Source organism: Ambystoma mexicanum, chromosome 9 (assembly GCF_040938575.1).
Source record: "Ambystoma mexicanum isolate Mex_15411 chromosome 9, UKY_AmexF1_1, whole genome shotgun sequence".
In the NCBI taxonomy this organism is placed as follows: Eukaryota; Metazoa; Chordata; class Amphibia; order Caudata; family Ambystomatidae; genus Ambystoma; species Ambystoma mexicanum.
Genome location: NC_090931.1, coordinates 977,950,717 through 977,978,184, shown reverse-complemented (window position 1 = coordinate 977,978,184; position 27,468 = coordinate 977,950,717). Strand labels below are relative to the sequence as shown.

The 27,468-nt window shown below is 46.1% G+C and overlaps 1 protein-coding gene across 1 annotated transcript in view; it reads left to right on the top strand.

The window, feature by feature from the left end:
- The window catches only part of SLC25A12 (solute carrier family 25 member 12), an 881,399-nt gene that overhangs the window by 577,826 nt on the left and 276,105 nt on the right, over positions 1 to 27,468 (top strand). The gene's annotated exons all lie outside the window — the stretch shown is intronic.

Genomic DNA, 27,468 nt, shown 5'->3' with positions numbered 1-27,468 from the left:
TATGGTCCGGCAGAGCGCGTTGCAGCAAATGGAATTGAAGGTCCCTATCTGTCCTGTCTGTCTGCTTTTATGTGTTTTGAGAGTGGGTGGGTATGTTGGTCATAACTAAACTTGCCCCTCTCACTTGTCATTGGTCAAATTTCCATTCCTCACTTGATTGGCGAAGCTAAGTTGTGTCAGAGTGATGTCATTTTATGGCTTGCAGATAGGACACTCCTCTGTCAGATTGCACACATTCTATATTTGATAACAAAAGACATATTTCACAGTTACACAGTTGCTTGAAATTACATATACATGGTGTGGCTGAATTTAGCTATGTCTCTGTCCAAATCTGCTGTTTCTAAGAGCTTGCATTCAGAAATGGCAGATAATTGACTTTTTAACTGATTTTTCAATTTCTGACATTGACCCAACTTTACATACATGTGCGCAGGGAGTATGGACATTAACTGATGAAGTTTCAGATTTTTAACATGCATACATTTAGAGTAATATCCACTTTTCCGCTAACACCCCCCTGAACATACCACCGGTTCTAAAAACCTCTTAAACTGTGGGCAGAAAAATCACAAGCATTATGGTATCATTTATAAAATTTTCACATGTCCGCACCATGAGTTATTCATCTTTTTCTAAACAATATTCTGGCTACAAAGGGGTGTGGTTTCCCAGGTCACATGGTGGAAATACTGGTTTATCCAGTTCTGCCAAGCCAGCTTGCTCTCACAGGCAGTGCCCCTCCCAGCTTCTGCCAAGAGGAAGCTACATTTTACGACCGCTGTAATAAAACCTTTGCCTGAGTCAAGACAGGCTTTGTTCAGAGCTCCTGTAGAGCACAGGTAATTCAATTATCAGATAGATGGTATATTCTTAGTGTGGCCAGCAAAAAGGCAGATAGTCCTGGGAACACAGCTGTGACTCAAGTTTCACTCCTGATGGGGGTAGTTGTCAAGCAAAATCAAGTTCCTTAAGCCAGACTTTCAGCTGTCATGTTTTTTGTTGCTTTTTAAATTAACTTGCAATTTTACACATGCAGCTAGAATGCTGATTTTAAGTTTAAAACTATGACATTTAAACAATTGAAACCTATGTGACACACACAAGTAAGTCACTCATTTCTTTTAAACATTTAGATTTGTAGTGTCTTTCAGTCCAAATTTACTTAAACTGCTGAAATCCACAGCAGTTTTGTTATAAGCATTGTTTTGGGCTCTTCATTTCCCAGATTTTGTAAGCACACAAAACTCCATTCCGCCAAATGTCTGCTGGTGTTCAGTGAATATTTTGCACATATTGTAATGTTTGAAAATAGGCATTTTGAGCCTGCCTTCAGAGAAACACAGGGTGGTTTTAAAACGCCGGCTTTTGGATAGTGGTGAGTACTGGTACTGCACCCATTTTTGGGATTTAACAAATGAATTCCCCACAATTCTAAGTTGCATTTGGCAATCAGCATTGCCATTCCCAATGGTTTCAGACTACTGTGCGGGTAGTCCAATGGTGGTTTTAGGCAGTGTCCTTCTGTGCCCATAACATCGGCAAAAATGGGTGGCAGCCTATTCTTCATGCATTTCCCTGTGCATTTTCTGGGAAGCTCTGGCCATCATGATGTTTTCCATGTCAGTACTGCACAGTTTTGAGGTACGGCTCGGATGCATGGGTAAATACATCCCACAACGGTGCCTACTCAAGATGGTTTGCACTGGAAAGAGGAACCAGGCAGGGCTGCCCACTATCCGCCATTCTATTCGTACTGTCCCTTGAACCACTTGCGCAGAAACTAAGGCTCGATAAAAGGGTGGAAGGGATTAAAGTAGGCGACCAGGAATACAAACTAGGCCTATATGCAGATGACATCCTCCTGCACACAATCAACCCCCTGAGCTCGATACCAGCAGCCATGGAAATAATTGAGGAGTATGGTCAACTGGCAGGCCTGAATATCAATACGGGGAAGTCAGTCCTTCTACCGATCGACAAGAGCAGGGACCTAGATGTAGAAAGATTTGCATCCCTAGGGATGAAGGTCAGTCTTACCACTCTGCGGTATCTGGGCGTCAATGTGACCCGCGACCTGGGCAGCCTATTTGAGGCCAATTTCCCCCCGATACTACACACGATCCAGAAAGATACCGAGCGATGGACAAGACTCACCATTTCCTGGATGGGTCGCCTCAATACCATTAAAATGGTGATCCTCCCAAAACTACTCTACCTATTTTAGATCCGCCCTATCCAAATACCCCAAAACGTCTTCACAACCACCAAAAAAATCCTACATACCTTCCTGTGGCAAAATAGGAAACCCAAGGTTCCCCTGGCCCTACTACACTTGCGTAAGGATGATGGTGGGGTAGGCCTCCCAAACATAGAGCTTTATTACAAAGCTGCCCAACTCCGAGTACTAATCCCGCACTACAGCCAACAGAAAGAACCCCAATGGATAAGTCTAGATAACTACCACGTTCAACCTTTTTTTGTGGGAGAATGGTTATGGGTACTGGGCCCCCAATTACGAAACAGTATTAAAAACGACCCCATCCTTGGGACTATATGGGCGATATAGAAACCAAACAAAGGAATGAAAGGAGTCACGACATGGCCCTCCCCCCTAACACACCTGTGGGTGCCAGGTGTCTGGGATGATATCCCTGATCCAGGCAGCTTCGAATCATGGTACGAGGCCAGGCTTGAAAAGACAGGGCAACTGCGGAGAAATGATGCATTCATTACCATGCACGAGCTAGAAGATGCCCTAGGCATAGGCCCACTTTCAGTCTTTCTGTCACTGCGGCTGAAAGGCGTGATGACCCGAGAGGTTTGTAAGGAGGCCTTACAGAGAGACCTCACACCGTTCGAGAGAATTTTAGACCTGTACGTAGGTTCCAGGGGCCTCATTAGCACAATGTACACAGCACTAATTGGTACTAACACAACCCCCTCAACCACCCTGAAATGCAAATGGGAAAAAGACCTTGGAAGAAATCTCCCACCAAAGACATGGCTCAAGATATGCAGAAGGATCTCAAAGTCATCTATCTCCTGCCAGTACAAACTGCATGGGATCAAGTTACTGTATAGATGGCAGTATGACCCGATGAGACTAGCCAGGATGTATTAAGATATAAGCCCACTCTGCTGGCGGGGGTGCGTCCAAAAAGCAGACTACTGGCACATGTGGTGGGGTTGCGGGGCAGTTCAAGCATATTGGGACGAGGTACTCCGCTGGATCAAAGAGCTTGATGGGGAAGGGAGGGAAAAGCAACCACTATTGATTTTGTTTGGTTTGGAGGAAACGGAAGAACATATACTTAAAGTACCCAAAATGATACATGGACTCTTGCTGGCGGCCAGGGCCTGCCTCACATCCGTCTGGAAAAGAGCAAGTTTACTGACAAATCTGAGTGGATAAATGTCTCCCGCAATATCTATACTATGGACAGGCTGACAGCTGCCATTCATGGTGATCGCACCTCCATTGACACTGAATGGTCTGCATTCCGAGCCACTAACTTGTTAATCTGCCATTAATGCTTTCGTTGATCCAAATAAAATCCAAATATGGTACCAATGTCTGCACCAGCGAATTAGCCAATGAAGTCCTCCCATGCTCTAAGTTCAGTAAGGAGATCACCAGCTGCCTCAAGGGTTGCGGGGTGGGGGGTGGGGGTAAAGTTTGAATTTGGAGATATATGTTATTTTTAATAGAACGCATTGCATCTAAAATTGTGTTATGTTGTATGTAACAGAAAATGCTATACCCATGTTGAAAATCAATAAAACCAATTTTCAAAAAAAAAAAAGGCCTTCTCACACCGCCCAGCGCTTTACTGGGTAGAGAGCAATGTTCCCTCTAAGCTGTGCCCATGTGCGTTTGCCCAGCTTCCTTCTGGGTGCTGCTCAGAAGATTTTTAGCAGCGCACACAGACCATTCTCACCTATTCAAAAAGATTTAATAAGGCACAAGTTACAGCAATTACCTGAAATTTTCTTTCTCTTAAAATAAGCAACTAGTCTTGATATTCTGCTAATTTGCATCACACTACTATGCACCTAACATCCCTAACAGCAAAATACAACACAAGAGGTTGAATACTAATATAAAAAAACTGGCTCAATGAACAGAAGAATCTAACCAAGATATGCCTGCACACATTAACCAAACATTTTCCCTCCCCACCCATCACTCTTAAACCTGACTCTACCACACATTTACCATATGACTCTTACTTCTGCCCCAGAGTACATTAAAATACTACTGGACAACCTTGACTCTTCCTCTCTTGGCTCTGCGACTTCCTCTTCTTTGTACATATGTCATGCAAGTGCTTTGAAGCGGCCACCTTGTAAATTAACGCATTATAAATCTCAAATATTATTTGCCCAATAAATATTTTGAAAAGACAAATGTGATGCTCAGCGTCTCCTACTTTAGCATTAGTAACATTAACCTATAAGTAGAGAGCAACATTGCAATATCATTTACTTAGCCTACAAGTGATAATGGGTATGGACTATGCCTGGGATTACTCGTCCATAGTATCAGAGCACCGGATATTCAGACAGGAGAATGCTTTTCACACACTCTGCATCATTTCCAATTGTGCAGAGTTCCTTTGGGCATAGACCTTCACACATTGGGTCTCATTACGAGTTTGCCGGTCCGGTAACAGCGGTGCCGGTAAGCTACTGGCACCGTTGTTACCGAACCGGAAAACTACTAGTTGTGTTTGTGGGTGCCTTTCTGCCTACCAGGTCTGACCTGGCGGGCAGAGCAGCACCCGTGAGCACAACTCAACAGATGCACCGGCACCATTCATGAATGGTGCTGTTGCATCCAACTTCCCCATTCCCATTGAGCCCAACAGTGATGAGTACAGGCACCCAGCAATGGGTAATTACCGGGTCCGCCGGGTCGGAATACCCCGGTAATTGCCCATTGCCAGGTGCTGGTAATTTCACGAGTTTGGCGGCAGCAGTACCGGTTTGACCGGCACGGCTACTGCCAAACTCGTAATGACGCCCATTATATGGTAACTCGCTTCTATACAAAAACAGTTTCACTGAGCACTTGTGTAATCCTACACAATGATATAAGGGTGGAGTATGTTGCAAACAATCTTGTATGCACTGCAAAAGAATTGTGCACATGCAGAGTCATGACATTTTTAAAATGGACATCATATGTTGAGGCATTTAAATATGCCTTCCGTGCAAAGAATTGTGGGTCTGCAAATATCCCAGTGAGTATTTACTGCTACAATCCCTCACTTTTTACAGTGCTCAGTCAACTAGTATTGGAAGCAAGCACAGGTGCCGGGGAAGGGTATGGGTGGAAGAATCACTCCATGCGGGTGATTAACAAAGCAGGAAATTTCAAAGACCAAGTCAGACGTTTCGGCAGTACACTGAAGGAAATGTGTTGTGTGTTTGCTAAAGGATAGGAAATTCTAGTACCCATCTAGACAACAGCACCTTCTTTTTCTTTCTATGCTCAGCTGCTGAGGGCTTTTCAATATAACCATGTGTTCTGTGTGTGCAGTCTCTAGCATCTCCCTGCGTCTTATTTAACTGATCACAAAGAATTACAGAAGTGGGATCCCTAGTTACAGAAGAAGGCACTCAATCAGTTGTATTGTATTTCTGATGAATTGATGCAATTCACTTAAAAGGCTAATCAAATTTTGCTCCCTACTTGGAGTCAAATTATTCTTCAGGGAGTAAAAAAGTAATTAGCTTTGCCAATAGGGATACTTTCTGCTTATTAAAAGATGTTCTTTCCCCATAAAATTCCTTTTGAGATTGGGCATTAATATTATTAGAGTTCCTTTCTTCCTATGTCACTGCTCTACTGGTCACTAATTGAAAAAAATATCAGTGGAGCTTTGTGGGTTGAAGGAATGATATGTTCATTGTTTCTCATTTTTGTTAGGCACAGTTTTCCTTTTTCAGGGAGTAAAAATGCATGGTGCACATGTCTCTTAGCTCTAAGGCTGGTGTTATCACTACTCACAGAAGAAAGTAATGTGGATTGTAAACTGAGGCACAGGAATTTTGGATCATCATATTCTAAGATGCAGTTATTCTGATGCAGTTATCATCCTTACACAAAGGATTAGAAACATGTTCTCCTGGCCCTTGAATTACTTCATTAAAGTGTCACTTGAACTCCTTTCAGTATGTTTCTGACAGATTGCTTTTAATTGCCATTAATCCATCTGCAAATGTATTCTGTCTGAGTTTCTTGACAGCCATGTCAGTTATGCCAAGAGATATTTGTGTTTTGTAATACAAATGAGTGATTTTCCAGTGGCATATCATACAGGGCCTCATTACGACTTGGGGCGGTATCCCGGCGTAAATCCACCAGAATACCGGCCAAACGAATTACTGTTAATGCCACTTGGTCTGGAGGAATTTCCGCCCGATTACAACTGGTGATGAGGTGTAATTCCCCATTCATATTGAGTCCATTGCACTCAATGTGGCTTTTTTGGCGGAATTACCGCAGCGGAAATTCTGACGATTTCGGTGTTGAGTTGGAGGATTTACCTCCAGGATTTTCCTGGAGGCAAATCCTCCACTCCAGGCCCGCAATCATAATTTGGCATAGTGGTAAAGTTGGCAGTAATTGAGTAACCGCCAACTTTACCACTTAACGCCAAACTCGTAATGAGGCCGACCTTTTTTCTGTGCTGAAGTAGGTTTGCAAGGTAATGTGGCAGATATTGAAGTCTTGGACTGGTTGATGAGTTTTCTGTATAATCACATATGCCATAATTAATTTGTCTATGTGTTTGGAAAAAGTGTTGTAAGATTTTTAAAGAATTGCAGTGGCTGGGACGAGGAAATTCCTTTCCAAACTCTCTTCTGCGACCGTAGCTCACAACGTGGCTTAACTCATTAGTCAGTTGCGCACATGGAAAATAATGTGCGCACAACAGCCAAACGGTTCCACACATAGAGAAAAATAATTAGAGGCAACATTGGTAGAGAGAATAAATTTGGGGATTTGAGCCTTGCTGGAAATCAATAGTCTCTATTGCTGGCAAGAGATTTGGCATCTGAATCTGGAAGAATATTAAAGCTGGGTGTAGAATGCTGGATCAGAGTGCTTCGCCGGAATCAGGAAAGTGGCTGGATCAGTGAGTCCCTATGTGTTGTCAGCTGTCTCTATTTATGCTATAGGATGACATCACAAAGGGGGTGTGTGGGCCGGCTTAGCTAAGCTTGCCCCTGTGAGCTGGGATAGGACCAAACTTAATTTCCGCCTTGCAATTTGAGTGATTGGATCAAGGCCGGATGATGTCACATTTTATGATTTGCTTTACAGTCCTCAGAAACCTCCCTTTAGCCACTGGCCTCAAAATAGGATTAAAGATGCCATATTTTACGTAGCAGCTATTCCTCAAAACCCTGCAGCGGTGGGATCTTGTCTCAAGTTTCTACAGAATTTTGCCCTTTTCGCTATGAACACAATTTCCAAATTTTATGCAAATTTCCACAAATGTGCGTGTTTAACAAAGGGATATGCGTGTACATTTTCACAATCCTAATAGTAATACATTTTGCATAAAACCACATATACTGTCATTCCTGTCCAGAACATGTGACACAGTTGTACCGCCTCTTCACACGTGCAGCCAGAAATTAAATTAAAAACTCTGTCCTTTTTATATTTTTCACCATTTTGAATAGCAAGTTATGAGTCTTTGAAAAATGGGTTCTTTGTTCATGTTTAGCAACAGATGGTCCGTCCCTTTTTGTCTCCCTGCAGTCCAGGGCATCCCTCACCTTGCTTGTTCCTTTCAGAGGCCATTTACGACCCCCTTCACACTTCCAGTTTCGTGGGCTGCAGCTTTGTCATTGTTCCTTCCCTTTCTGTAGACAAGATTCTGTTCTAACCCACAATTAACACCTCCCGGTGAGTTTCTGCTAAGAGGAAGGCCCTCTTTTTGGGAGAAGAACCTGCTTTCCCAGTTCTTGCAGCTTCAGCCAGGCTAATTAACTTCTTAAAACCAGCAAAACCCACATTTGTTACACCAAACATAAATACATTTCTTTCTTGCCCTTAAAATCTGTGGGAAAAACACAACTAAAATCTGTATTGCTTTTTGGCAACAATCCTTTTTATGTTTGCTAATCCAGCAGACTTTTTAGTTTTAGGTCTTTTTAAAGTTTCCTCAGTACTCCTCTGACAGCTGTCATTCAGGTAGCCCCGGGTACTGCACCCAGATTTTGGCCTATGCTGTCAGTTTTCAGACAATCCAGTTTGTTTGAAGAAGGTTTTGCTCTTCACATTGGGACTTTGTATGTTCACAATGTTTCATTAGATACATGAATTTTAGCACCAGGCAAGATTTTGAATGTTGGGAAGTGTTGTGTATAGGCATTTGGGAGTTTTTAGCAACAAAGCAGATGTCATTTGTAGGCACATTTTTGGGCTTTACTTGCAAAGTGCTGCTTCTCTCTCTGCACTCTGTTTTCTGGTCATGGAGCCCACTGGCACATTTTTGCAGGGTGTGCTCTATCCTACCGCACATGCACCATGGGTGGCAAGTTGTGCATCCCTCTTTTTGGTGCCGAAGCACACAGTTTTTGTAGGTTTTTGGCTCACGCAAGGGTTTTGCCGCCATTGTTTCTGTTTCTTTCCCCATAACTGGCCGCATAGCATCGCAGAGTGGGTCAATACATCCCACTAGTGGGACTGTAGGGAAACAAAAAACAGTCACCAAGTGCTGGGGTTGCCAGGAGGGCAGTGCAGGTGTGCGACTGGCGGGGGAGGGGACCTGGGCCCGAGATCAGAGGATGGCCAGGTAACCAGTGCAGTTTCAGGATCAGCCAAGAAGTCAGCAGGGCAGAGGAGGAGAAAAAGCAGAAGCAAAGAGAAGGGTTTTGAGGTGCTTCCGTAGCCGGAGATGGTTCTCCTCAAGTTTCAGGGAGGCAGGGAGGCTGTTCCAGAGTGAGGCCCCAGCCGAAGAAAGAGATCTACCAACAACTCGTTGCTTGGAGAAGCGACTGACCATGAGGGAGTTCGAGGCAGATGAGCGAAGCGCTCGAGGGGTAAGATATTTAGGAAGAGAGAGTTGAAGGTAACGAGGCCCCAGACCCCAGAAGGGCTTGTGGGCAAGGCAGAGGGTTTTTAACTTAATCCTCGCAGCCACTGGGAGCCAGTACAGAGATTTCAGTCCTGGAGAGATACAATGCCTGGGCTTGAGGCCAAGGACAAGTCTCGCCGTCCTGTTCTGTATGAGTTGCAGAGGGCGGAGAGTAGAAGCAGGAAGATTAAGAAAGAGGCTGTTGCAATAGTCCAGCTTAGAGAGAACCAGAGCTCTGGAGACAGTGAGCTTCTGGAGGAAGGAGAGGAAAGAAAGCGTACCTCTGAGGAGGTGGAGCTGATAATGTAACTTATTGGAGACATCAGAGATATGAGGAGAGAAGGAAAGTGTGGAGTCGAAGATGACCCCGAGGTTTTAGCCTTACAAGTATGATCAGGAAGAGGGCCAAGAGAGGCCGACCAGAGCGTGACAGGAAAGGAGGGAGCGGGTGTTACCTTATTGCTTTTTGCACAGTTACTTCTTATGATTATTTTTTTCAATCATTGATGAAGTGGTTTTTTGTGTATTGCTGTGTTCTGCCGTGGCATTACTATATCAGATCAAGTGTGCTTTTTTAGTCAAGTTTGCATTTAACACCTTGTAATTCTGGAATTCTATGTATATTGATATGTGCTTTTATGGAATGTGATTTCTGTAATAAAGTTGAACCAGACCAAATATTGAACAGGGGTCTGCAACCTTTGGTTCTCCCAATGTTTTGGACTGCAACTCCCGTCACAACTAACCAGCAGTGTCAATGAAGGGGGATCATGGGAGAAATAGTGCAAAACATCTGGAGAGCTGCAGTTTTCAGACCCCAGACATAGAGAACAGTGTCAACTTCAGCCTATGGAGTATTCCCCCGACCATCACAAATATGCCTCGATGAACTCGTTTAACTGCTGTTACCTTAAAGTGAGAGTGTTTAATGGGAAGAATTGCCACCACTCCTCTTTTCTCCTCAATACCTGTATGGAATGGGATTGGATACTCACTACACTGCAATCTTCCTAAGTCTGATCTGCTAAAATGAGGCACTTGGAGGCTCCTGTAGAACTGCAAACTGCTGAGGTTCTCGCAGAATCCCCATTCTTTTAACTAGAGAATTCAACACCTGGACATTCCATGAGTACACCTGCACCATTTTAACTTAGTTAATTTACGTTCATGCCTTGGCTCGAGCCATGTCAGAATCTTTCTCGTTTGCACCTGGCATATTCCCCTAAAGCACCATTCTACCTCATTGTACCCAGTTGAACCATGGTAACCCATTGCTTCCTCTGCCCTTCAGGAATCTTCTTGATATCTTTTGCGGATTGATAATGTGACCACTCATCCCCAAGAATAACAACCTCTCCACCTCCTCCCTGACTCCCCCCACTCATCCTGAGACACACCTATGAATGATCTGAACAATCTATATATTCTCCCACTCCTCCTAACAATCTGATTAAATGGGATGACAAACATTCCTTTCATCTTTCCCTGCTCATGTTAATTTTGTCCTCCCTCTTAAAGCTCCTCTTCTCCTTCTGTTACCTCCAGCCATTGCAACCAATGCCGCCGGGTCCTCCCCATGACCATAGGGAACCATCATGCCGGGTAGCATCCAGGTTCATGCTTAATAGTTTTCTCCCTTCCTCGACAGTTGAAATTATTTTCTCATTATTGTTGATCCACACTTGTAATTTGTTGGGGAACAGCCATTTGTACTTCATCTTCCTCCTTATCAACTCATCTGTGATTGGCTTCAGCACTCACTGTTTCACTAAGATAGCCTGGGCCAATTCATGAAAAAACTGCACTCCACTCTAGTTGTAGCAAATATTCCCTATTATCCTAGCAGATGTGAGAATATCCATTTTGTCCTTAGAATGGTGTGCTTTAACCAGGATGTCACATGGTCTGGCTCCAGGTTGCTCACTTCGCTTCACAACTCTGTGGCTCATGTTGATTTTAAGTTCCGATCCATCCTCCTGACATAAAACAAGTGCAAACAGATCCTGCATGCATGCACCAATGTATAAACCGTAAGTATCTTCCTTGAGGGTCTTGATTCTTATTTTGTCCCCCCACCCTGCAATTTATTGTCTAGGACTTCTGCCTTGTCCTCCAGCCACCTGAACCTTCCCTCCAAGTTGGAGATCCCCTGCTCTTGTTGTCGGAGGTTGCCTAACACCTTTTCTGTATCATTCAGCTACACTCCAAGATATTCTGGCTCCCTTTTGTTGGCTGCGATGGCTGTCAAAACATCCCCTCAAAGACCTGCAGCTCTTCATTGACTATGGCAGTCAAGGCAAATTTCAATCTAAGCAGGGTATCCTCTAAATGTGCCCTTGTGAGAGAGCCTCATGGATCTGTGTTCCCCCGTGCCTTCATCTGACTCATGTCCTGCTCTGTGGCAACCCAAAATTTAGAATGGACTGCTTGACGTGAAACACCCGGCGAAGCTATTTTGCTACCCGGCCCTGTGCCTTGTTGGCACTCATTAGGCCAAGGATCCAAATCCAACAAGTCCAAGCCAGAAGTATACATTTGTCACTCGGTCCACCTCTCAGCGTTGCATTCACAGGCGACAGCTAACCAAGGAGTCTCACATAGCACCCAGGCTGTGAGTGGTCTACCACATACACTGCTCGCCTACTCTGGCTGCAGGCTTACCAAATACTGTCTGGGCTAGTGGCAGTGTACTTAAACACACAGTTGCGCCTCATATCCCCCTTAGCATGCAAGCATCTTCAACAGATTGACTAGAGCACCCACCCTGCCTCTGCTGATGCTATTGTGGGCCCACTCCTTCAGGTCTTCAGCAAATGACCCCATCACTGGTTACACCCCAAAACTGCATACTGCAGTGTCCACCAAATGGTCCTCCCTGTTCTGGGCTTTGTGTACGAGGGGTGAGCCTGCCACACACCCTCCACAAGAGAGGGAGAAGGTCCCCGCTCACTCCGTCAGATCTGGAGCACAACATCCACAGCACTACCACCTAAGATGTTCGCCTGCTGAACCTCTGTCCAAACCTAGTTAGGCTTTCTGTGTGTTGTAGGTCATTCAACATTGGGCACAGGAATACAAAATTAAATAAATCCTGCTTTGGATTTTGACACAAAAGACAATTCTTGATATTTTGATTTCTCCACAAACTGGTCAAACCCATCAAGGGGAGAATCTGCATATGTAATCATATACATTTCTCTCTCAGTGGAAGAAGATAAATCTAATATCCCGGCTGTGATTTTATCCTAAGATACCCAACCACCCCTTCCAGGTTCAGCATTTAGCTCCCAGTATCTGTTAACTTCACTCTGCTTCCCAATCTTAGACCACACGGAGGATGTACGGTTGCCCCCACCCACAGGGCGGTCCTGTCTCTTCAAACTGCCAGCGAGTGGGGCTCATCTTGCTTAGCCAGAGTCGGGGCACGACACAGCCACTGTGCCACCGCCTCAGGTGCTCACCTGTGATTCGGGCACTTCTACATGGTCACATTGTAGCACATTCTCCTATTCCTTCCATGGGATGACTAGCTATGTCCTATAGCTTAGAACGATGCCTACCTTTACATCTCTGTCTGGCCCCTGCACAACTACTTCCTGAGTTTCCTGGTGGAGCACAATAATTACCAATACAGGGAGCACCTATTGGAAAACACCTTACTTTTCTAACAAAGTATTGGTGCCTTGTTTTTCACAGAGTGAGACACACAATTACCCATAGCTATTTAATTATTTGATTTCAGCAACATCTCAGTAGGAGCTGGCTGCCTCAGTCCATTTCCTCCAAGAACTTCTATTTCAGTTGGGTTGGTGACTTACCAAAAGTGTTCATTGACCACCATGCATAGAATTCCATTCGCTGACACATTTTGGACACAGCCAGGGCCTTCCCCAGAAGAGCGTCTTTCTTCCCTGATGAGGGGGTAGCTCCACTTTTTGGACCGGCCTTCTACCCTTTCCCTCAAGTTCCAGAGGTCTGTGGATCAGATTCCATCCTTTGCCCAGATGATTCCTTATGTTTGCTTGCATTTGAGAATGGAGTTGCAGATAATTGCCAATTGGGATAAACCGAATAGCCCAAATCCAGAAGACATCTCTGGAGATGTGTTGGAGGATCCTGAATAATGGAGAGTGAAATCTCACTTCATGGTGTGAGTTTCCTTCATGCTTCAAGAGCCAACAGCCCCATGACTGCAAACACTTTGGAATTTCACTTTGGATGTTTCCTAGATCACTTTCAGCTGCACAATCTGTGACCCTATTATAATGCCTTCCTCCACATAAACATGCTCAAGCAATGGGCACTTTTCTTGGCTCTGATAGCATTCCAACAGTCTCTGCAGAGCAAGTTAGTTTTGAACTGTACAATTTAAAGCATGACTAAGATGTGTGAAGAAGCAGGGAAGAACACTTTCCTTATGGCTGTGTGTCTTGGTGTTGAAAATGTGGAACTGGGTTATCAGAAATGTAATGATCATCTTAGTGATGCCCATGGTCGTGGTAGACATCTAGACAACTTGAACAGATTGACTTATCCCCTCTATTATTGATTGTTGCACAATAAGATGGTGGATTGAATCTTCAGGAGCAGGGGAATTACCTCAATTAATCTGTGCTTCAACAAAACTCCACGTGCAGTATTTTTGTGTTGTGGATGACCTAAGGCCCTCACTTTCTTCATGGAAGATGCCTTTCCAGTTCTGATGTTTGTTTATGGGCTTCCACCTCTCCCCAAACCTAGCCAGTGATTTCCACATTGAGTACAAGCACAGAATGTTGATTTGCTATTAGTAGTTATCAGTTGGCCGAATAGTATCTGGTTCAGACCTGTTAGAGCTGTTCCTAGAATGAGTGTTTCTGTTACCGAAGAAAGTGGTCCTTTTCCTATAACAGGAGGGCCAAGCTCTGCATCATCTTTTAATCTCTCAGCTTGACTGTGTGGTGCCCTAACGACATTTCTATGGATATCTGGGTTTGTTGGAAGACAACCTCAAGATTTTGCAAGCTGCATGGAAGCCTTTGATAAGGCTACAGTACTAGAGACAGTGGTTGCAATTCAGCCACTTGTTATTGGGATGAGAGTGCAGCCTATGTCTGTGCTATTTGGACAATGTGCTATCATTTGCCTTTCACCTGGAAATCTCTGTAGCTCAGGTGGATTCATACATTGTTTACCTGGCTGCAGGTGTACATATTAAGTAATTCTGAGAAAGAGCTTTTTTCCTTACAGAATTTGTTGGTAAACTGGCACACTACTGGTGTATTGGAATTGCTTTATCCAGTGAAAAGGCTTCACTCTGAGTAGCACTTAAATATTGTGCCAGAGGCTGTAGTAAACAGGATCATTGAGAATTTGCATTTTTGATCACCATTACACCCCTGTTGAGCACTAGACCCTCTAAGCTGTGAGCCACATGCAATCTTGCATAATAAGGTCATTCTAAAGACCTATTTTCTGGTGAAAACTGTGCCATAGTTCTACATCCTGTGAGGAACCATGCATGAGACTCAGACACATTGGGCCTCATTACACGGTAGGCGTTAAGGGAAAAACGATGCCGGTAAAGGATTACCGGCATCGCTAACAGCACCTTCCAATTACGACCCGCCTACCAGCTATTACCGGCACCGCTAAGTATGGTGCCTCTAATAGCGCCATGGTCGTGGGCGCGCGACCCTTCATGGCGGCAATATCGGCATGGCGGAAATAGGAGTCCATTACAAGACATGCGAACATGCAAATAGCGGCATGGAGCAGTCCCAAGAAGCCCATACCGGCATGTCGGAAATAGCGGCATTGCGAACCACCCGTAAAGGGCCATGTGCAGTGTTCCCAACCGCCACAGGTGCCCAGAATCAGCACAGGTGGAGGCAATGGAGACTGGGCCAGCACACCACACCCCTTCCCACACCCATTCACACACCAAAATGATTCCAATACTAGCAGCATTACATGGCCTGGAGGACATGATTGCATTGCAACAACAACAGGCAGCACAGAGGAGACACAGGAGGAGGAGGAGGAGGGCGAGACAGGTACAGCAAGCCCCACCAGTGCATCTAGTTGTACCACAGAGGCAGCCACGAATCCCCAGGATCAGAGCCAGTCCATTCTACCTTACCCCTGAGCAGATACACACCCTGTACCGTCTGGACCGGGATACCATCACCACCAGTGTGGACATGGTACACAACGATATAGTCAGCCTCATAGACATCCGTACTGCCATCCCCCTCTACTGAAGGTGGTAACTGTGCTCCACTTCCTGGCCACAGGCACCTACCAGCATATGGTAGGACAGATGCATGGCATATCACAACCAGTATTTTCAAGCACGCTGAACCAGGTGCTCGATGCCCTCCTGAAGCACACAAGTGAACACATTTCCCTGCCACGGACTGCCCAGGACATCTCTAACACCAAGGTTGGCTTCCATTCACTGGCAGGCATCCCAAGTTGCATTGGGGCCATCAACTGTACCCATGTGGAATTGGTTGTCCCACATGCCAATGAGGCAGTGTACCGAAAACAGAAAGCAATACCACTCCATCAACATCCAAATGGTATGTGACTCCAACAAGATCATCACACATTGTTGTGCCCGCTGTCCCGGATCAACGCATGATTCAATGGTCCTGCGGAACTCAACGATACCACGCTACATGGAGCAACATGCTGGATAACGTTCGTGGCTACTTGGTGAGTAGCATGGCAAGCACATGGCATTGTGATGTGGGCAGTACATTCGGGGGGGGGGGGTGAGAAGCATACTCCAACCGGGTGTGATCGGGGGGGGAGGGGAGAGAAGCATACTCCAACTGGGTGTGATTGGGGGGGGGGGAGAGAAGCGTACCTCAACCGGGTGTGATTGGGGGGGGAGAAGCATACTCCAACCGGGTGTGATTGGAGGGGGGGAGAGAAGAATACTCCAACCGGGTGTGATTTGGGGGGGGGAGAGAAGCATACTCCAACCGGGTTTGATTGGGGGGGGGAGAAGCATACTCCAACCAGGTGTCATTAGTTGTCAAGGTCAACTATGCCCATACAGAATCACACCACTGTCCCCCGAGGCAGCCCACACTGGACCTGACACATGGAAACCACATGCAAGTAGTAAGCTGCATAACAATGAAATAAACCCATTAACCCAATCATGCCATATCCATCAACATGCACATTGCACATCAGACCATAACCCCTATAACACAGCTACATGCAGCCAATTTGGACAATGGAAACGTACGCTGAACAGTATCACAACGGAAATGCGACCTTGAGTGCATACAAAGGGATCACCTCTATCCATCATACTGATGAACACCCGTACACCACTACAGAAGTGCCGCATGACAGCATGGGGACATCAACTTCGGAATGGCAGTTCACTAGCAGTGTGGTCCAAACGGTGCCTGGACCAAAATACATGAATGAGTGGACCTCACCCAGTACATGGCATCAACTGCCGTAGGCATGCACGGTGCATGTTCACTTGCAAGGACTACATCACCTTCCCACATTGCAGTTACTTTGATTACCTCCATGCATGCAGGGATTTGTGGATGTCATTCACAATGCCAAGTTGATTTGTGTGATATGTAAAGGTTCCACTTGATGTAAACACTTACACATACCCATTGATGCACCCATGCAGATGATGCTGACTATCCCCTGAAGAGGTGGCTCCTTACCCCTGTACGGAACCCACAGAACAGGCACGAAGAGGAATACAATTGTGCACATACCCGTACCCGCGTGGTAATTGAGCAGACATTTGGCCTTTTGAAGACACGGTTCCGGTGCCTCAGCAGGTCGGGTGGGGCACTCCTGTACGGGCATGAGAAGGTGGCCAAGATCACCATGGCATGTGTCATGCTGCACAATATGTGTATCAGACGGAATGTGCCACTGCCCCCTGATATTGAACTGCAACCACCTGGTGAGGATGATGATGGGGATGAGGAGGGAGAAGATGGGGCTGCAGGTCATGCAGGTGGCGATGCCCAGGAGGGACGTGCTGTGCGCCAGCATCTGATAGACCAATATTTCTAATACACATGGATGAATAGTGTTGAATGGATGTGGGTATTTGGGCACTGGGTTTTGTGGTGAAATGTACACTGTGCCCTGTCCACCAGTAAAGCACACATACACAATGAAATTGTCCACTCCTGTGGTTTGTCATGTCACCAGTGTTTATTAAGTATTGTAAGTAAAAGAAGTGCATGAACCCAACTACACAAACACCCCCTCCCCCACAACACTCCCAAAAACCCTTTCCCCCTTCCCCCACAACACTCACCAAAAACCCTTTTCCCCTACCTCCACAACACTCCCCAAAACCCTTTCCCTCCTCACCCCACAACACTCCCAAAAACCATTTCCCCCCTCCCCCCACAACACTCCTAAAAACCCTTTCCACCTCCCCCCACAACACTCCCAAAAACCCTTTCCTCCCTCCCCCCACAACACTCCCAAAAACCCTTCCCCCTCTCCCCCACAACACTCCCAAACATGGCTTGTACATCGGTGCTGCATAGCTGTACATGTGTCAGCAACATCTGACTGGCCCTAGTTCCCATCCCCTCTGCCACCATTGGGGGGTTGAGAGGTTGTGTGCCGCATAGCCCGCAAGTACCTGCGCCGGGGGCTGGTCTGTCTTGAGCTGGCAGAGGAGGAGGTGCACGGTCGGTCCAGTGCCGGTGGGGGGGTCTGCCTGTCCATCGTATCTGCTATGCGTGTGAGGACCTGCTTCACAAGTGACATTTCCTCACATAGCCGGTTGGCACTGGCTTCTATGGCTTGTCTGATGCCCCTTGCATGCTCCCTGCACTCCTCCCTCGCAAGTGCAGCCTCACCTACATGCTGGCCAACCAGCGCAGAGATGTCTTCCTGCCACTGTCTGATGATGGCCATGTCATGGCCTCTGTGTCTGCGTTGTGCGGTGGGTTGTTGTATTTGTCCAGCATCAGGTGATGACACGAGTGGACTCCAGCACCCTGCAACGATTTCTTCCCCAGACTGCTCATGGCTGTTGGAATGTGATGTGTGGCGTGGGCTCGGTTGTTTTGACTGCTGGGGGCTGGGTGTATGTTGTTGGGCGAGTTACAAGTGTCCTCCACATCGGACATGGGTGCCGTGGCAGCTGCCTCGCCGGTGCAGCTATTGGCAGCAGACAGTGTCCCTTCCGTGGGTGGATCATGCGTGGGGGGATTGCTGGAGTGGGTACTGCAATTGGTTCAGGCGGACTTTCACGTCTTGGTGACATGAGTGGCTTTGTGGGTTTGGCCCTCTGCGGGAGTGCACTCTTTCCAGTGGCCCTCGACGTGCTGGCCATGTTGCCTGATTCCATTCCCCTGGCCTGTTTCTTAGCAGGTGGGGTCTGTGTCGCAGTGTCCTGCTCATCGCTGTCAGTTTGTGAGCCTGTGGGGGACAAAGAGAGGGATGGCATTGGTGATTGGTCAACGTGATTCATGCAGATGTTGTTGTTCCTACTGTTCTATTCATTCGGACTTTATGTTTGGCCATACAGGTCGTTAGACAGTTGGGTGGGTCATTCATGCATGAGTCTGGGTGACACGTGTCTGTGGTGTTGCATGCATGTGCTTGTGTCGGGATGTGCACCGCATATGTGCAGGGATGTGTGCATATATGTTTGATGGCCCCATCCATGAGATGATTTCAGGGTCACATTTGGGGGATTACCTCATGTTTCACAGTGCAATGTTTTGTGTGGACACTCACCTCCATCTGATGATGTCGGCACACCGCGCTCCATTTCGCCTACTCCCTCGATTGATTCGACCCCAATGGTGCTTGCACAGGTCTCCTCCCACTCCTGCAGTTTTATTGGGGATCCTCCACCGCCTCCTCTGCCCATGGCCAGGATGCTGCGTACACCGAGGCGTAGACCGTCCCACCGCTTCCGGACATCCTTCACAGTGCGGGGGGTGGAGCCCACCGCACTGACTTTACGGGCCACCTCTGCCCAGATCTACTTCTTCTTGATTAGGGTGGGATGGCGCATGTCATTGGCAAACACCACCTCTGTGTTGGCAACAAGCGTGTCAGTTAGCATTGTGAGCTCTTTATTTGAAGAGCGCTCCTTGCGCTGCCGCTCAGCTCATTTTATTATGGCCTTGGGCATTCTCAGTGGGTCTGTGGATGATTTTGGAAAGCTCTGGTGTGGCTGCAGGTCCTGAGGGCAGAGGATGGCAATGGATTGTGTTTTCAAAGATGGCCACCATGCTCTTTCCCGTTCCTGTGCGATGACGCTACTTCCGGTTTCGCTTATTTACGGTCACCGCTATTAGCGGTCACCACTAATGCCGTGTTGTGGGAGGGCGGAAGTGCTATCAGCGCTTTCCTCGGTGCCGCTAAGGGACTTTTCAGGGCCTTTTGCGGCATGGTGGTAGGGTCCTTTCCGGCATGGCGCTAAGCTCGTGTTCGCGTACTCGTGATGCCACGCAATTAGCCGCCTGCTTCCTGCACGGACACGTTATTAGCACCATGCCGGTAAGGGCCGTAACTTACCGCCTACCGTGTAATGAGGCCCATAGTATGGTGGTGCAGGTCCATTACCGCCACTTTTTCCCTGCGCTGCCATACTCGTAATGAGCCCTCTGGTATACTCCCCTGACAGGTTCTCTTGTACAGTTCCTTTACACAATTTGGGTGTGGTTCCAGACTCTCAAAACACCTGGTATACTACTCTGCCAGGTTCTCTTGTACAGTTCCTTTACACAATTTGTGTGCAGGTCCCAAACTTGCAAAACACCTGGTATACTCCCCTACCAGGTTCTCTTATTCAATTCCTTATGGGTGCAAATCCCAGATCCACTGTTTGCCTGCAGTACTCTTCTGCCAGGACTTTATGTTGCAATCTCTGTTTCTTATTCAGTACAAGGGAGCATGGGTTTTCCCCAAGTTACTTTATTTGTATTTATTTGTTTATATAAGGCTGAGGCGAAAGGGCGAGGTAATTCCTGTTTGGCTGTGGCGAGTGGACCTGCAGTTGAGGAGAAGGAGACAGAGAAGGAGAAGCCTCCCTGCTATCCACCATATTACCTGTTCACCCCCTCAAGGTCCGTGTGCCTTTAAGATTTGTCAGGTGACTTACTACTTAAGGCCGCCTTGGACGCCCTTGTGGCGTAAACCCTGAGGCGAAAGGGCGAGGTGATTCCTGTTTGGCTGTGGCGAGTGGACCTGCAGTTGAAGAGAAGGAGACAGAGAAGGAGAAGCCTCCCTGCTATCCACCATATTACCTGTTTACCCCCTCAAGGTCCGTGTGCCTTTAAGATTTGTCAGGTGACTGACTACTTAAGGCCGCCTTGGATGCCCTTGTGGCGTAAGACCTGAGGCGAAAGGGCGAGGTGATTCCTGTTTGGCTGTTTGGCGAGTGGCCGTGGCAAGAGAAGCTTTTCTTCAAAACTACAAACTGTTACAGTGCCTGACATGATTGTCGGCATTTCAACCCTCCCATCACCATGGACTCGAGCGCAAATCAAGCGTTGTGCCAGGAACAAAGATGCTATGGTACAAAGATCGAGACAATCTCAGGCTAGTCGATACTACCCCTGCGCCTCGGATCAAGAAGAAAGATCTATTCAGGTATTTGATTTAAATGCCCATATTACTACTGATGGTGGTGCAAATCACACTACTGATCCCGAAACTGCTACTGAGATACAAGTCTTTGATGAGACAAACATTGATGCATCATGCACAGATAACAATAATATTGTACTTACACCATGGATTGATGCTGTGCTTGGACCCAGTGCCTTGCCGCGGCTGTCGATGCCTGACTCTGACAGCCAGAATGGGCGGGGTGACTCCTTGATGAGTGGAGCTGTGCCGTCGTCCTTGTGTGCCTTGGCCGCGCGGGCTGCCGAGCTCGTCAGCGAGTGCGGTGTACCCGGGCCGGGGAGCAAGGGTGAGGTGGCTAACGCAGTTCCACCGCTAGTTGTTCTTCCGGGTTTGGGCTGTGAGGATACTGGGGGGCCTTTGGGGCTTGATGCTGTGTGGAAGCTCCTTGATGCGGCTGCTGTCTGTGTTCCGCCACGGGTCCGCTGCCTTGAGGCGACGCAACCGTATGGCGTTGAGGCTGTGCTTGCAGCTGCCGATGCGGTGAACGTCCCCGGGGACTCAGGCACTCGAGCGGGGCAGCTGTGGTGCCGCCATTGCTTGTGCCAGATCCATTGATCCCTGCTGTTCTCGGTGTTCAGTCTACTCCGGTGGAGGTGCTTGGTACTGCACCTTCATCGGATGACCGTATTCCTGCGTGTAAAGATGCACACGCTTTCTCAAATGCTGCCTCTTCAGTCCTTAGTTCTGCCATGATGCAGAACCCCGGATCGACAGCAGTAGGCAGTTCTGAGCGGAGAAATTCTTTGGAGGTGGTAAATAGGGTGCTAGAGAACCTGCTCCAAATAAACAAAGCACGTTCTCCAAAACACCTACCTGAACCTATTTTAGAAAATGAAGGTGGCACGAGAATATCCTTAAAGAGACATAATCATAATCTCTTGAATTCTAATGAGGTTATCTGGCCAAGGGTCACATACAAACGCCCGAGGCTAAGTGAAGGGCCTTCTATTCATGAGCCGAATCAGACTTCTCCGTTGACAGTGCTTGACTCTCAAAAACGACTTTCTAGTAATCGGAACACGCATGTCTTAAATCAACACAATGCATTAAATACATCTGACTTCAGACCGAGTACTGCTTCAGTCTCAGATGATTCTTCAACATCTGACTCTTCATTTGTGGATCGTCCTTTCCCAAAAGTAAGGAGGTCTAATATGGCCATGCCTCAACAAAAACAATTTACAAAAGACTTATTTTATAGCCTGCAAGCTCAAAAGCCTAGATGTGACCACGTGCCATTTAATGAATTACAAGCTCTGTTAACCTCTTCAATGGCCATCTCAATGGTGCCATTCACAAAGCTATATGAGTCCATTAATGACAGCACTAAAGATTTAACAGCCCTGGTAGCTTTAATGAACTCTAAATTGATACACCTGGAGGAATTGCAGTCAAGACAAAGTAACACGCAAGAGAAAGTAATTCACAAAATGATGACATCTGTGAACGACCATAAAAGAAATAATGCCCTTGACAAAAAACTACTGGCAATGCCCTTGACAAAAAACTACGGCCCGATGGTTGTGGCGCTGTTTCGCCACAACCATCGGGCCGCATCTCTGACATCTCAAACTCCAGATGCAATGGTCTTAGTTCCTGATTCCCACGTTCCAATCTTAGCACTGGCAAAGGACGCTCAGTCAACTTGCACTGATCAAGAAGAGGTCTTCCATGCCTCAAAACGTAATCCTGCTCCGCTGATTGCGGGAACGGCCACAAATGATTCTATTGGAAGGGCGCGAAAACCAAAGGAAGGAAGAACTCTAAGCGCAGAAACTATTACTGGCAAGACGAAATCATCAGTCACCTGTGAGTCGACTACGAACAGCGAAACCATTAATCTAGATGACGTAGTCACCACTGTCCCGACTGGATTTGTGGCTGACACTTCCTTCAACAGTGCCTTTCTGCAGGCAAGAAGCACAGCTAACCTGGCCCAATTTAGCGTGCAAGTTGCATCATCTTCAACAGATCTGAATGTTGTAATAACATCTACCACTAAAGAAATGGCTGTTGAGACAACTCATCCTAAAACAGCCGATTTGTTTTCCATCTTTAATGGTGGCTCTCACACTACTTTGTTAACAACAAAACCGATACAGCCTCAAAAACAACAAACAAAGAAATCTAAAAACCTTCCAGGGAGGAAGATGAATCGAGCTTGTGGGGCCCGAAAATGTTTACAGAACATTAAAGTGGTACAACTTGTAGAGAAAGTAAAAGCACATACTACTGGTCTTCGTTTGAAGGTGCCTGAAAATAACACTCCAACGATTGTTCCACCACCTACATCAACAGAGAAGGAAGTCATCCAGATCGACAATGCCTTGCATGAAAGCTCAGAGGAATTGTTGGATCTATCTGTCTATAATGATTCAGATTGCGAGAACAGCGAGCAGCCGCTGGCCCGGTCTGTAGTGATGGCTGCATCAGATAGTCCAGAACTACATGAACCGCCGAGAAAGGTTACACTTACTTTGCCAGTTGATAATGGGGCTGCGCTACCTAAGAAAACCACGCTCACTTCCTCTGACGGGATGACTAACGCCAGAGATGTGATTAACAGTGAAAGAAGATGCTCAATTATTGTTGAAAACTCTACTGAAGTGGCAAACAACACATTGCCGTTAAGTCCCTTGTTCCATACCCTACAAGAAAAAAGGGCTCTATCTAGGGCCAATCTAGAGGGAACCACCGTATCTATTATGAAGCCTGACCAACTGCCATCCGCTGGGGCAAGTGTTGGTCATGAGATGCCTGGCGGTAATGATTCAATGCCACCACTAAAACGCCCACCACACGGCCCAAGGTCAAACAAATTACGGAGAGATTTGTCAAGTCCACTGCTACAACAAAATCTCAGAAAAATAAAACTCATGAAATCAATATCCCTGTATCAAGGATCTTGATTGAGAGAATTGACTCTTGTGATAGTCTGATCTTGAATCGCACAAATGTTATAAAGCTGTTACACCATATTCCCCAATTACGAGCATTGAGCTCTCAGGACGTAAAAATTGTAGAGTTCCCTGATGAAAAACGGAACGACAAGGTGATCTTGCATCTAGCATCAAACATCATTGCAGGAGCGATCTTAGAGACTGCAGTCGCCTTATTTTCATTGGGTTTTGAAGCTTACAGGTTCAACGACTCAACGCTGAAATATGTTACGGAATCAACATCATCCGACCGACTCTCTCACACGAGAGAAAGAACGCCTGACTCAATTACTCAGAAGGAGCACTTTGATGGCCCACATAACATCAAGAAGGTAGCCGACAAGCAAAATCTTGATTCTCAGAAACCACATGGCATCTTAAAATTTGGGTTGCCGAAGGTCTCGTTTTCTGAAACTCATCTGGATGCTTTGAGTAGTAAGATGGACATTATTAGAATCACCATAAACGGAGGAATCAATTGTAAGACCACCGCGAACACTCCAGCAAGCAGCCCGATGATTAAGGATCAAATGGATAATTGGAACTGGCTGGCAAAATCCTTAAACAAAAACAGATTAAGTTAATGCCAGAGCGAGGAATCCAATCCATCCTGCACGTTTATATCATGGAACACGAGAGGATTTGTACATCTGCTTAATTCAAACTGGCTGCAAGGAATCCATGTAGCTTGCTTGCAAGAGACATGGATGAGTACCCTACCTGTGGTCTCTGAATTTGATGGCGTCATCAATCCAGCCATTATACTAGAAAAGGGTTGTCCTATGGCAGGGTTGGTTACGCTTATTAGGAGATCATCGGGCTACCACTTTTTGAATTCGACAAACTACTCCTCTTACATCCAGGTGTCTGAGATTGGGAAACACAATGACTTGAAGGCTTGCTTGGATCGCATACATATTATAAACTTATATTGGAATCATGAGAGGGCGGGCTCGTCTTCCTTTATAGATCAATTTCAACAATCATTGACAACTTGATGGAAGCTACTCGACCAATAAACTTAATAATCTGTGGTGACATTAACATAGACTTCTTTAAACCATTAAAACCACAAAAAGCAAACATTGCAAAGGAATTGCTAGAAGAATTAAGAGCTCGGGATTTATCGATGCTGAATGGATGTACTCGTGGAGACATTCCACAAGGTGCAACGTGGCATCGAGGCGACTTATCATCCACCATTGACTATATGTTTGCATCGGATGCCCTTCATTCCCGAGTCAAATCTTTAAAGGTGGTCCACATGCTTAATAGCGATCATGACATGTTAAAAATGGAGTTCGTAATTGCTAATAATAAGCCTGGTTTAGAGTGGAAACCACAGGTTGAGGTGGAATCTAGTAGGATAAGATTGCGATTGAACACAAACGAAGTGGTAAACTTATCAGAGCAATTTCACAGAGATGGTACAACAGTGGAATATACACTGCTGTTATCTGTGTTCAAATCAAAGAATATAGGGCTAAAAAATGTGTCATTCAAAAATAGCCATTGTTTCGATTTAGAGGTGCTAAAGAGGAAGCGTCTAATGCGCTCGATAATCCGTAAAAACAAAATGCTTCCGATTAATGTAAGAATAGCAAAAAACAAGCGGGCGAAACACAACTATAAAAACTGGTTAAAAAGTCACAGGCACCTATTGCTACAACAGGACGCAGATAAGATGCTGACATGCTTGAAAAACAAAAATAGTAGAGACTTCTGGCGTATTATTAACAATCTCGAAGTACCTCAAATGGCACTCCAAGCCTGCATGGTGACAGAAGCTGAGTGGCAGTCACATTATGAGACTCTCTACAGTATACCGGACGTCACTCCAATTCTACCTACCCTACTGGAAGCATCGTGGGACACATACTCTTCTAAAGAAGATATTATGGCCATTATAAAAAAAGCAAACAACTCCAGGGCCCCTGGACCAGATGGTCTAACAAACTTCACAATCAAACAACACTCTGAGATCTGGGCAGAGGTGTGTCTGGAGTTGTTTGACAGGATAAGAATACAACAGCAGACTCTGAGGTCCTGGAAATCGGCTATAATTGTGCCCATCTTTAAGAAAGGAAACAGAGCCTGCCCTAAAAACTACCGTCCGGTAGCACTGTTAGACGTTCTTGGTAAAATCTACGCTACAGTGCTACAAAGTAAATTGATTGAATGGTCGATAAAGGCAAATAGGGTGGATATAAGACAAGCTGGGTTCGTCAAATCCGTTGGATGTTCGTTGAACTTACTTATTCTGAACTTGTTGAAGATGGAGGCCATACGTACTAACACCAAAGTTTACCTTGCCTTCATCGATTTTTCCCACGCATTTGACACCATCAACCCCGAAATGCTGTGGAACAAGTTGCGTCTATGGGGTTGTCCACCTGGCTTGGTAAATGCAATCAAAGATCTACACACAGACACATCTATTTGTATACGACTAGACCAAGCAGGAATGCTCTCCAACGAGATTAAGACGTTTAAGGGAGTGAAGCAGGGCTGCCCATTGGCCGCCGTTATTTTTAGCCTCTTCATATCTGACATTGGAGACGCCATAAATGCTGTTCGATCTTTTCCTCCCAAACTCCATATGTCGCACATTAGCTGGCTGTTATACGCAGACGATTTGATCATACTAAATATAACAGCGATCGGCCTACAAAGAAAGCTGGATGCAGTACACAAATACGTGACCACGAACCAATTAGAGATCAATACCTCTAAATGTGAAATCCTGGTGCTTAACAACTTGAAGTCTGTTCGAAACAAAACCAAAAGTAAAACCAAATGGAAGCTGGGTCACGACTTGATAGGCTTATCAAGCAGTGTGAAATATCTGGGCATGCAGATAAGCTCTAATATAAATGATGGCCCATGGATCATTGAAATTAGGAGGAAATGTCAGCAACTTGCCAACCAAGCGTTGATTATAAACAGAAAATTTGGAAGGTTTTCGCTCATTCCAGTTCGCAACTTTTATCAACAAAAGGTTTCTCCAATTCTCACGTACGGAGCTGAAAATGCGCTGGGATGTCCCGACACCTTATGGGCTACATTAGAGAACATGTTTTGGACCAAAGCATTGAGTTTGCCAAAGGGGCTGTCCACGGCATGTATAAGATATGAATTGACACTAACCTCACTGCATGGTAGAATTTGGTGGAACCTCTTGTCTTTATTTCGTAAAACACAGAAACGCGAGAACATTCCGCAGTTTCAGATCCTACATGATATAGCTTCCGAGGGTCATACCATGGTAGCAATGTGGGCCAAACGCTGTGAAGACCTACTCGTGGAATTCGACATTACCATGGAAACATTGCACCACAATCCGGATGCTGCAAAGTTAAAAATCTGGCATGCTGACTGGGCGGAGACATGCGCTCAAAGATCTGACAAGACCTTGATGGCTGATGTACCGACTGAAGTAAGGACATTTAACGCCCTACAAAGGTACATAGGCCTGTTCCCGAGTGCAAAAGCAAGGAGAATGTTCATGCTATTCAGACTGAACGCTTTCAAAACTAAAGAGCAGCTCAAAGTATGGGATCGTAACGTATCCCTAGATACAGGATGCAGGCTATGTGCATGTGAGGTGGAGACCCTTAAACATTTGGTATTGTTTTGTAGTAAACTGAGGGACGTGTGATCAATACATCTAGGCTCATGGGCCAAGGACCATCCTTCACTAGGTGCTGATGCATGGTGGGAGAAAATGTTCAACGGGATCGACATGAAGTTGATACTTCCACTCACATCTTCCCTAACTGTGA